Below are 12500 nucleotides of genomic sequence, written 5' to 3' on the forward strand. Positions count from 1 at the left end.
CGGGTTAACCCTCAAACCGCACTCCGCTAGGCCCGACTCGGCCGCCGCGATCTGTGCCCTCGCACCAATCTCCGAAGAAGCAAACAGCAGCAAATCGTCCGCGTACGCCAAAGCCCCGATCCGAGCACCCGGCGACCCCAACGGGAAGCCCACTCTCTCCGGGAGCCCAGTCAATACGTGATCCATTACAATATTGAAAAGGAAGGGGGACAACGGGTCTCCCTGCCTAACCCCCCTTGCCATACGGATGGCCCTGGACCTGTCCCCCCGCCATTTCAACCTTAGTGTCGATCTCGACAAACATCTCGCCACATAATCCGTGAGTGCTGGCGGCGAACCCTTGCCCCGGAGTACGGCCAAGATAGCCTCGTGACTGACGCTATCGAAAGCCTTAGCCACGTCCAGACTGACAACCACCAACGCCCGCCGTGACCTCCTGGCTTTACGCAGTATCGCATTCAAGCGAATCACACTATCCCCTACGCCGTCTAAGCCCGGTACAAAACCTTTCTGCGCAGGCAAAAAATCATACGCGTCGCCCAGCCGGCGTGCCAATAGCTTGTGGTAGTGACGCACAATAACCGAGGCCACAGTTATGGGCCTATAATCCCCCGGAGCGAGCGGCCCTGATACCTTCGGAATCATTGTGGTCTGCGCCTCTAACATTTCACCTGGTATGGCTCCCCATAACATAAGACAATTGAACAATAACCGCGCCGTTTACCCGCGCTTGCTTGAATTTCTTCACTTTGACATTCAGAGCACTGGGCAGAAATCACATTGCGTCAACACCCGTTGGTGCCATCGCAATGCTTTGTTTTAATTAGACAGTCGGATTCCCCTTGTCCGTGCCAGTTCTGAGTTGACTGTTGAATGTCGGCCGAAGAGATCGTAAGCCAGGTCGACCAGCTAGCAAAAGCCAGCGGTAACCACACGGCTAACGACTCGCAGCAAGGAAGATCCGTGGGTGGCCAAGGCACGGGACCGAGCTCGGATCCAAAAGCGCAGAAACGCAATTTTCTCCTCGCCCAGGCCCGGCACGTTGACACCGCTCCACTTCCCGACCAAGCCCGGCACGACTCAGTCCTCAGAGCCAATCCTTATCCCGAAGTTACGGATCGGATTTGCCGACTTCCCTTACCTACATTATTCTATCGACTAGAGGCTATTGACCTTGGAGACCTGCTGCGGATATGGGTACGAGCCGGCGCGGGGTTCCTCGTGGCCCTCTCCCGGATTTTCAAGGTCCGTAGGGAAGATCCGGACACCGCCGTAACTGCGGTGCTCTTCGCGTTCCAAACCCTATCTCCCTGCTAGAGGTTTCCAGGGAACTCGAACGCTTATAGAGAAGAGACAACTCTCTCCGAATTTCCCTACGGCGTCTCCGGGTCTTGTCGGGTTACCCCGACGAGTTCTCAAATGAGAGCCCGATTTGGAACGGTTCCGCTGCCGGGTTCCGGAATAGGAACCGGATTCCCTTTCGCCCAGATAGCGCCAAACATTTAATAAAAAAAAATTATTTAACGGGCGCATATCGCTTCGGATTTCTCCTAGGGCTTAGGATCGACTGACTCTTGTGCAACAGCTGTTCACAAGAAACCCTTCTCCACATCAGTCCTCCAGGGCCTCGCTGGAGTATTTGCTACTACCACCAAGATCTGCACCAGCGACGGCTCCAGGCGGGCTCTCGCCCAGACCCTTCTGCGCTCATCGCCGCGGCCCTCTTACTCATCAAGACATAATGATGATATAGTAATAAACTTTGTAATTAACAATACTGCAGTCAAGACTACAACATTAATTAACACACAGCTTATTAATCATCTTTGTCATTGACGGCAGAGTATAGGCACGACGCTACAGCGCCATCCATTTTCAGGGCTAGTTGCTTCGGCAGGTGAGTTGTTACACACTCCTTAGCGGATTCCAACTTCCATGGCCACCGTCCTGCTGTCTTAAGCAACCAACGCCTTTCATGGTTTCACATGAGCGTCAATTTAGGCGCCTTAACTCTGCGTTTGGTTCATCCCACAGCGCCAGTTCTGCTTACCAAAATTGGCCCACTTGGCACTCTGATCCTATTCCCACGGCTTCACTTTTAAGAAAGCCGGGGATCTCATCTATTTGGAGTTTGAGAATAGGTTGAGGTCGTTTCGACCCCAATGCCTCTAATCATTCGCTCTACCGGATGAGACTCGTCTCAACCGAGTGCAAGCTATCCTGAGGGAAACTTCAGAGGGAACCAGCTACCTAGATGGTTCGATTGGTCTTTCGCCCCTATACCCAGCTCCGACGATCGATTTGCACGTCAGAATCGCTGCGGACCTCCACCAGGGTTTCCCCTGGCTTCGTCCTGGCCAGGCATAGTTCACCATCTTTCGGGTATCAGCGTGTACGCTATAGGTGCGCATTGACTTGCAAAGCAAGAATCAAGCGCCCTGGGAATGCGGGAAAATCTTATACATTGCTGCACAATATTTTCCATCTTCCCTAAAGTAGAGAATGTAAAAATTTACAAAACTCCAACTCTTTACTTTCATTTTGCCTATGGGTTTATAGGCCCAATGACTTGCGTACACGCTAAACTCCTTGGTCCGTGTTTCAAGACGGGTCGGATAAGAGCCTGAACCTGAATCGCTGCCGACCGGTGATAATAAGCACAGTCCTAGGAACAGTTTACCAACAGTAGGCGGAATAGTTAACCGGTTAAAAATCCGAATTGAAACTATTTTTTACCAACCCACTTGCAAACAGCCATATTTTAGGACACTTTCCATTATATATATTTTTACATATATATAATTTCATGTGGCTCAACACCATAATTCGTTACTGTCAATTTTATCCAGTATATAAAACGGCTAAAACTGTTTTAAAGAAAATACCTTAACGGTATAACTTAGAACAGACATAATAGCCAAATACTTAGAATATTTATTGACAGGTCACAACGTCCTACTAAGGGAGAAGTGCGGTCCACCATTACCCTTGCTATTCAAATGAGAGCGACCAAACCCACTATCACAGCTGTTACACTGAATAGGGCGAGAGGCCATCTCAAATCATTTAAAAGTTGAGCAAATGGTAAGACGTGAATCTCCCCTTCCGGATATTCAGGTCTTTTCCGTTTACCCCTGAGCGGTTTCACGTACTCTTGAACTCTCTCTTCAAAGTTCTTTTCAACTTTCCCTCACGGTACTTGTTCGCTATCGGTCTCGTGGTTGTATTTAGCCTTAGATGGAGTTTACCACCTACTTAGGGCTGCACTCTCAAGCAACCCGACTCTAAGGAGAGGCCCACCCGAAATAGACATTTGCCAACAACGGGCCTGGCACCCTCTCGGGACCGTGGCCTCGTTCAAGATGGACTTGGGCGAAATGCACATATCTTGGGGTTAATTGAGCCCTCCCAAACACTACATTTCCCTAAAAGCAATGCTTTTGGGATTCAGTGCTGGGCTAATCCCTGTTCACTCGCAGCTACTAAGGGAATCCCTGTTGGTTTCTTTTCCACCGCTTACTAATATGCTTAAATTCAGCGGGGAATCCCACCTAATCTGAGGTCGAAATATTTTTTTAATTTTTTTTTTTTTTCCTTTCTTGCAAAAAATTACTTTGTTCTATAATTGCCTTTAATATAGTTAACATTAATAACAAATCTAATTACCTGGGATTTATAGTATAATTGAAAAAATTTCCATTTATTTATAAAATTTAGCAGCAAATTTACAAGTAAAACTTTATTAGTGGATCAAGTTTTTCTTTTTTTTTACAAATAGGGAATAGAAAAAAATTCGCCTAGACTATATCTAACTAGCGAAAATTTATTAAATTCTTTTCCCTTTGTAATTGTAAAAAAATTGAAACAAAGAAAAATTATCTTTTTTTCACCACTTAATACTTGCAATAAAATTATATTGCCACTAACCAGGTTATAGATTTTTAACATTATTGATTGTTTAAAAAACTATATTTACATTATAGAAAGCAATTTTTAAGTAATGACAAGAAAAAGGGAAAAAAAAATAAATTATAAAGTATTTAAAAATGCTGAATTACTATAAAAAAGATGTGTACTTTTTATAGAAAAAAACAGGACATTTCATTTTTTTTCATATCCTTTTTCCTTTAAAAAAAAGTTATATAGCAAAAACCCCAATATACAAATATACTTTGTGTGTGAGAGGCTTGCTGCTACTACTAGTTTTAAAGAAAAAAAATAATGGGATGAAAAAAAAACTTGCGCGCACTATTTTTATATAAAAAATATATGCTAGCAATTATTTAACGACCCTCAGACAGGCGTGGCCCTTGGATAGAATCCCAGGGCCGCAATGTGCGTTCAAAATGTCGATGTTCATGTGTCCTGCAGTTCACATGACGACGCGCAGTTTGCTGCGTCTTTCATCGACCCACGAGCCGAGTGATCCGCCGCTCAGGGTAATAATTTTGTTTTAAAAAATAATTGCAACTTTTCTTTTTTTATAAATTTTAATATTTAACCTTATAAGGTTAATATTAAAAAATAAATTATTAACTTTCACGCAAATATGGTTGGAAAATTAAATCTACCATAAATGCAAGAACTAAATAATTTTTTTTCTTTATTAATGATCCTTCCGCAGGTTCACCTACGGAAACCTTGTTACGACTTTTACTTCCTCTAAATGATCAAGTTTGGTCATCTTTCCAGCGTACATCAATACCAACAAAGTTAATAAAGAATAACCGCCAGTCCGAAGACCTCACTAAATCATTCAATCGGTAGTAGCGACGGGCGGTGTGTACAAAGGGCAGGGACGTAATCAACGCGAGCTTATGACTCGCGCTTACTGGGAATTCCTCGTTCATGGGGAACAATTGCAAGCCCCAATTCCTAGCACGAAGGAGGTTCAGCGGGTTACCCGGGCCTTTCGGCCAGGGAAGTACACGCTGATTCCTTCAGTGTAGCGCGCGTGCGGCCCAGGACATCTAAGGGCATCACAGACCTGTTATTGCTCAATCTCGTGCGGCTGTAAGCCGCCTGTCCCTTTAAGAAGAATAAGTGTCGCCGGTAGCATTGATACCGGTATCGTCTAGTTAGTAGGCTAGAGTCTCGTTCGTTATCGGAATTAACCAGACAAATCGATCCACCAACTAAGAACGGCCATGCACCACTACCCACTGAATCAAGAAAGAGCTATCAATCTGTCAATCCTTCCAATGTCCTGGCCTGGTGAGGTTTCCCGTGTTGAGTCAAATTAAGCCGCAGGCTCCACTCCTGGTGGTGCCCTTCCGTCAATTCCTTTAAGTTTCAGCTTTGCAACCATACTTCCCCCGGAACCCAAAAGCTTTGGTTTCCCGGGTAGAAGCTCCCCGCCGAGTCATTAAAGGAACATCGGCGGATCGCTGGCTGGCATCGTTTATGGTTAGAACTAGGGCGGTATCTAATCGCCTTCGAACCTCTAACTTTCGTTCTTGATCAATTAAGACATACTTGGCAAATGCTTTCGCTCTAGTGCGTCTTGCGACGATCCAAGAATTTCACCTCTAACGTCGCAATACGAATGCCCCCGCCAGTCCACATTGATCATTACCTCATATTCCTAAAACCAACAAAATAGAACCGAGGTCCTGTTTTATCATTCCATGCACCACTATTCAGGCAGATATTTCAGCCTGCTTTAAGCACTCTAATTTGTTCAAAGTGAACGTGTCGGCCTACCTCGACACTCGTTTAAGAGCACCGAAGTAGGAGAGATCGGCCAACAAAAGTACACACGACGCTAACATCGGCCTTTAAAAGCCTAATGCAGCATCGTGGACCCTGTTCACCACCGACAGGACATGCCGCGAACATGCCAGTTACACCGACAGGCGGCGAACCGACAGCGCGGCACGCAGAACCAACTACGAGCTTTTTAACCGCAACAACTTTAATATACGCTATTGGAGCTGGAATTACCGCGGCTGCTGGCACCAGACTTGCCCTCCAATGGATCCTTGTTAAAGGATTTAAAGTGTACTCATTCCGATTACGGGGCCTCAATAGAGTCCCGTATCGTTATTTTTTGTCACTACCTCCCCGTGCCGGGAGTGGGTAATTTGCGTGCCTGCTGCCTTCCTTGGATGTGGTAGCCGTTTCTCAGGCTCCCTCTCCGGAATCGAACCCTGATTCCCCGTTACCCGTGAGGGCCATGGTAGACACAGAGTCTACCATCGACAGCTGATAAGTCAGGCGTTTGAAAGAGATGTCGTCAGTACGGTGACTGTACGATCACAAGTGTTATCTAGATTCACCAAAACAACGCCCAGACAAGCCGGGCGAATGGTTTTGATCTAATAAAAGCGTCCTTTCCATTTCTGGTCCGGACTTAGTTGCATGTATTAGCTCTAGAATTACCACAGTTATCCACGTACGAAACGTGAAAACTCTAGTAAATTAAAACTGGTTTACTGAGCCCTTTGCGGTTTCACTTTAATTTAGTATGTACTGACACTTGCATGGCTTAAGCTTTGAGACAAGCATATGACTACTGGCAGGATCAACCAGAGAGTTTTTAAATCCTCCTTTAGAGAACATATAAAAACAATCTTGAAGATTTTTCTTTTATTATAGTTTTAAATTTTGCTAATAAAAAATAAAACATTTATAATAAAAGTTTGTTTTCGATTACAAATAATGATAAATTTTTTTATGAGGAAAAAAATATTCCCCACAAAATACAAAACTATTCAACTTTTTGTTTCCTTTTTCCAAATTTAGCATTATTGCGAAAAATAAAATTTTCTTACTTTAAAAATAAAAATTAGTTTTATTAACAAAATCTTTCTAACTTTAAAATATTATATGTAATATATATAAAGAAGAAAATTTGTCGCCAAACTATTTTTTATATTATAGGTAACCAGTTTGCCGCTATATATTTTCTATGTGAATGTTGCAAAGAACAAACACACAACGGCTATAGCTGTAACACAAATTATACTAGCAATAATAAAAATTAAAAGTAGTAGGTAATAGAATTTCTACCTGCTTGCTGTAAGCAACAACAACACATAAGCAGGTAGAATGCACCATTCTTAAACATATAACTATCTAAACTAGTTTACCATGTATATATATTTTTTGAAAATATATATCGTACATATAATCTGTTCTGACAGATTAGAAATAGTGCTAGTGAAATGTTATCACAGCTTAACAATGGTGACGTAGTTTGTCATCTGAGAAAGGCTCTATATGGTTTAAAACAAGCCGGAAGGAATTGTTATTTTAAATTAGATAATGTGTTAAGGCGATTAGGAGCCGAACCTACTGATTGTGATCCTTGTTTATATCGTCTAAATATGGGGAAGATTCCAACATTAATACTTACGTATGTTGATGACATATTAATTGCATCACCAGATAAGGAAATTATATCAAAAATAACTAAAAGTCTCTTAAAAGAGTTCGAAGTAATGGACATAGGTCAAGTCAATTACTGTTTGGGTATAGAGTTCCTGTGTGAACGTAATAAAATAACTCTATGTCAAAGAAGTTTTATTAAAGATCTACTTGAAAGATATGGTATGGCAGACGCCAATCCTGTCAAAACCCCGATGGATGTTAATGTAAAATTATCCAAATCGGAAGGTCCACCATCCGAAGAGGATATGAAGCTCCCATATAGAGAACTTATAGGTACCTTAAACTACCTAGCGTTAGCTACCAGACCTGATATTAGCTATTCTGTTAGCCGATTAGGTCAATTTAATAATTGTTACACCAAAGAGCACTGGGTTGCCGCTAAACGTGTCTTGAGATATCTAAAGGGTACAGCGGATGTTGGAATAACATATATGTCAGACAAGAAGCTGTTAGTTGGTTATGTGGATGCTGACTGGGCTGGGAATACTGACGATAGAAGATCGTGTACTGGATTTATATTTATGTACTCAGGAGGACCTATATCCTGGGATTCCAAGAAACAAAGAACAGTGGCTCTGAGTTCGACTGAAGCGGAATTCATGAGTATGACTGAGGCTGTTAAGGAGAGTATTTATCTTCAAAGGATCTTTGGCGAAGTTGGTTGTGAAGTCTCCGAACCAATTACGCTATTCAATGATAATATGGGTGCACTTAAGCTAGCTGAAAATCCAGTGACTCACAACAGGACTAAGCATATTGATCTGAGGTATCACTTCATTAGAGATGCGATTAAAGACGAGCTGGTTGAAGTTAAGCATAAGGAAACAAAGGACATGCTGGCTGATTTATTAACTAAAGGACTTCCGGGGCCGAGGCATCTGTACCTGATGGAGATGATTGGAATTCGTGAAGTTCCAACCAAGACTTGAGGGGAAGTGTTAAGGAAATAAAATATCTAGCATTCAGCAAGTCTTAGTTGTCACTATTGGAAGAGTGGGGCAAAGGGAGAAGCTGCGCGCTTCCTATATCTTAATATCATTAGTGTGTTATACTCGACTGTATGTACATGCCCTTAAAAGGTTTAATTTGTAAATGTGTTTGCTTTAATTATTATAATAATATAACTCTTATTATTGTGTTGTTGTTTATATATATATTCAGTATTCTTATTTTCCCCCCTTTAACCCTAACAGTATTTATAATGAAATGCATTTAATTCTATAAATTTGTTAATTTATTAATTTAATAAATAGTTTTTTTCCATTTGATTTGATTGAAGTGAATATATTTAATTAGACTTTGTTTTTTATCTGTAAATGCTGGAGTCAAACCCTTGAAACAGTTGTAATATTATAAGCAAGTAAAAATAAATTATTAATAATAGTTTTTACTTTTGTGATTCCCCCATAACTTTTTAATTAGCTTATATACGAGTTTAGTTTTGAAAAAAAATCTACTTTACATTGTATGTATACTTTAATAATTAAACAATGTTGAGAGTGTATACTTTTAGAATTTTTATTTTATTAAATTTTTCTTAAACAAAATGTATACAAGTTTATTAAAAAAAAAATAATAATAATAATAATTGAAAATTTTGTAAAACTTTTTTTCTTTCTTGAATAATTAGTTTTTTACACTTTTAGTACTTTCTTTCCTCTTTACACAATATGAAATGTATGTATATTAAAACTGTCCGGTAGGACAGTTGTATAAGGGTTGATCGTCAAAAAGTGCACGAAAAAGCGTAACGTTGAAAAACACCCAACTTTGACAATTTTTTTCTCTTTTTCTATAAAAGATAAAATTCCCAAATTTTCTTTAAAATGTAGGGCAAATCCTCCTTTATATCTGTAATTTTTTTGCAACAACACAGATATAATAGATTTTGAGAAAAAAGTTGCTGAAAATGGGCAAAAACGGCATTTTCAAAAATTCTTCTTCTTGTTGTTGTTGTTGTTGTTGTTGTTGTTGTTGTAACCTTTTTTGTAAACCGCGTAGCGCCTAAACGCGCGAACCGATTTTCATGAATGAGGTGTCATTCGATTCGGAATTTTATGTAGATGTGCCTTTTGGGGGTCTCGACGCTGTATACTGAATAGGAGAGGAGTTAGCCCCATGTATGTGAGGCCCCTTCCAAAATTATTATTACTAATTACTCTGTAAATCTTGGCCCGATTTTGAAAAAAATTGGTGGGATGATAGGGTTAGAACTCCCCTACGTAACATTAAAGCGACGATCTGCTCTTACACTTGTTAAGGGGAAGTATAGCAATCGTTTCAAATTAACAACACGTGAACCGATTTTCATAAGTGAAGGGTCATTCGAATCGAAATTTTTTACAGATTTGCACTTTAAAAGTCTCGACGCTAAGCCTCATAAGGAGGGGAGTTTGCCCCACACTTTCTAAAACTATTATTACCAATATTTCTATAACGCTTAGTCTGATTTTAATAAAATTTAGCACGAAGAAGTGATTAAAGCTCCTCTACGTGGCAGTGAAGTGCCATCATGCTCTTACGCCGACAAAGAGGAAGTACTGCAATCGTTAAAATTTTCAACGGGTGAATCGATTTACATTAATGAATTGTCGTTCGATTCAAAATCTTTGCCTCTTTGCCTTTTAGGTAGAAGTACTGTAATCGCAGTTTATTTTTCTTACTCCTCTAAAAAGGAAGTACTGAAATCGCAGTTTAATTTTGCTATTTACGTACAAATATTTTCCTATTTTATTCAAAAACGCTTTCTCAAAAAAATTGTTATTAAGGGTGGTTTGGGGACCGCAACTATAATCATTCTTTAAAAAGATCTCTCCAGTGGTAGTTACGGTTCCTACTTAACATCTTACCAGGTTATAACGATAGAATTGCTAATTCCAAATTTAAAAAAAATCCGTAAAGCAGATATGTAACTTTGGAAAATAGACAAAAATGAAAATCTATCCAAAAGGCACAAAAATCTCCTTAACAAAAACTTACAGTTTAAAATGTTAAGTATAAGGGTTGATTAAACGCCAAAAGGTACACAAATCAGCAAGTACCCAACATTTCATTAATACTGCATTGATATTATTTAAGTAATTTTACCGCATTAATTTTCATCAATATTTTTTAGAATTTATTAGATGTCACAGACCCTTATGCTGGCCAGTTCTTCATAATATTTTTTTTTTTATAATTATGATAAAATGTATATTATATCTTCGTTATTAAATAGGTACTTTATTTTAACTCTATTCCAAATTATTCATCTGATTTATCTTTAATATACTCTTTATTCTGAGTAGTTACATATCGTGCATGTTAAAGTAGAAAAAGACAAAGTTCGAGTCGGCTACTGTTTAAATTTGAATCTCGGAGGATTTAAAACAATATTTTAGTCTTGAATTCGTCTTACCGAAATATTCGTGAGCACAAATAACACACAGTTAATAGCAAGTAGACTATGCAACAATAATTATTCATTTCTCAATTGTAATTTAATTTAGTCCCCCTAATTTTACTTATAGTAAAATACTGGAATAATTAGCAGTCCTAAAAATATGCATATTTTATTTATTTTGTATTACATATCTAGAAGAACACCTACGAGGGTCGTTTGAAAAGTCCGTGCAAAGCCAGAGAGATAGCACCACTGGCGCGTATCGAGGTTATGTTTAGTTAGTAGCATCTCTTGGAAGAACACACACCAAGTTTCAGCCAGATCGGTCTATTTCTTTGTGTTTGGCATTCGTTTGAATCGAGGAAGTCGAGTGATTTTCAAAAAATGGACGAAAAAGAATTTCGTGTGTTGATTAAACACTACTTTATGAAAGGCAAAACGCCTGAGGAGACTAAAGAGAAGCTTGATAAACATTATGGTGACTCTGCACCTTCGATTAGAACAGTTTATAAGTGGTTTCAAAATTTTCGGAGTGGCCATATGGGCACAAGTGACGCTAAACGTTCTGGACGCCCTGTTGAGGTTACTACTCCAGAAATCATTGATAAAATCCATGATATGGTGATGGATGACAGAAGAGTGAAGGTGCGTGAGATTGCTAGTGCTGTGGGCATCTCGAATGAACGGGTACATAATATTTTGCATCAACATTTGGACATGACAAAGCTATCCGCAAGATGGGTGCCGCGATTGCTCACGCTTGACCAAAAACGAAATCGTGTGAAGTGTTGCAAGGACGGTTTGCAGCTGTTCCAGAAGAATCCGCAGGACTTTAAGCGTCGTTTCGTCACTGTGTATGAAACATGGATACATCACTACACTCCTGAGACCAAAGAACAATCTAAACAACGGGTTACCAAGGGGGAATCTGCGCCAAAAAAGGCGAAGACCGTTCCTTCGGCCGGAAAGATTATGGCGACTGTCTTTTGGGATTCGCAAGGAATAATCCTCATTGACTATCTGGAAAAGGGTAAAACTATTACAGGTGCATATTATTCATCGTTATTGGACCGTTTGAAAACCGAGCTGCAAGAAAAACGCCCACGAATGGCCCACAAAAAAGTCCTTTTCCATCACGACAACGCACCAGCTCACACCTCAGCAGTTGTGGTCGCAAAAATAATGGAAATAGGGTTCCAACTCATTTCACATCCCCCCTATTCTCCAGACTTGGCTCCCTCGGACTACTATTTGTTCCCCAATATGAAGAAATGGCTGGCGGGAAAAAGATTTTATTCAAACGAGGAGGTGATTGCAGAAACGAATGGCTATTTTTCAGACTTGGACAAATCCTATTATTCGGAAGGGATCAACAAACTAGAGCAGCGTTGGACGAAGTGTATAAGCCTAAAAGGAGACTATGTTGAAAAATAAAAAAGGTTTACCCCCAAAAATTAAGTAGTTTTTATTTTTGCACGGACTTTTCAAACGACCCTCGTAGATTAAGAATGTAATTGAAGAAAATTATTATTTGCGATAAAGCCAGATTAATTATTACCTATTATTATAAACGCTTGACTACTACATAAAGTAACAATTACTTTAATCGAAGAATGAACTTAAACTGAAGATTTTTATTAAGAAATAAAAATAAATAAATAAAATAAAATCATTTATGTAAGTTGGTGTAAGCATTTTTTAAAAAAAGTTTTTGAATTTTTTAGCC

General features: G+C 39.8%; 2 non-coding genes and 1 pseudogene across 2 annotated transcripts; all 3 read right to left on the reverse strand.

Annotated features, from left to right (window-relative positions):
• Positions 1 to 3565, reverse strand: part of LOC141462104 (large subunit ribosomal RNA) — a 6174-nt pseudogene extending 2609 nt beyond the window's left edge.
• A 722-nt stretch (positions 3566 to 4287) lies between these two features.
• On the reverse strand, positions 4288 to 4442 carry LOC141462106 (5.8S ribosomal RNA). The gene has a single exon (XR_012463107.1). It is a non-coding gene; the product is annotated as a 5.8S ribosomal RNA (ribosomal RNA).
• A 165-nt stretch (positions 4443 to 4607) lies between these two features.
• Positions 4608 to 6534, reverse strand: LOC141462103 (small subunit ribosomal RNA). Its single transcript, XR_012463106.1, has one exon. It is a non-coding gene; the product is annotated as a small subunit ribosomal RNA (ribosomal RNA).
• Between the last annotated feature and the right edge of the window lie 5966 nt (positions 6535 to 12500).

Source organism: Rhodnius prolixus, unplaced genomic scaffold, assembly GCF_049639745.1.
Source record: "Rhodnius prolixus isolate KJV_2025 unplaced genomic scaffold, Rpr scaffold_12, whole genome shotgun sequence".
NCBI classification, from domain to species: Eukaryota; Metazoa; Arthropoda; class Insecta; order Hemiptera; family Reduviidae; genus Rhodnius; species Rhodnius prolixus.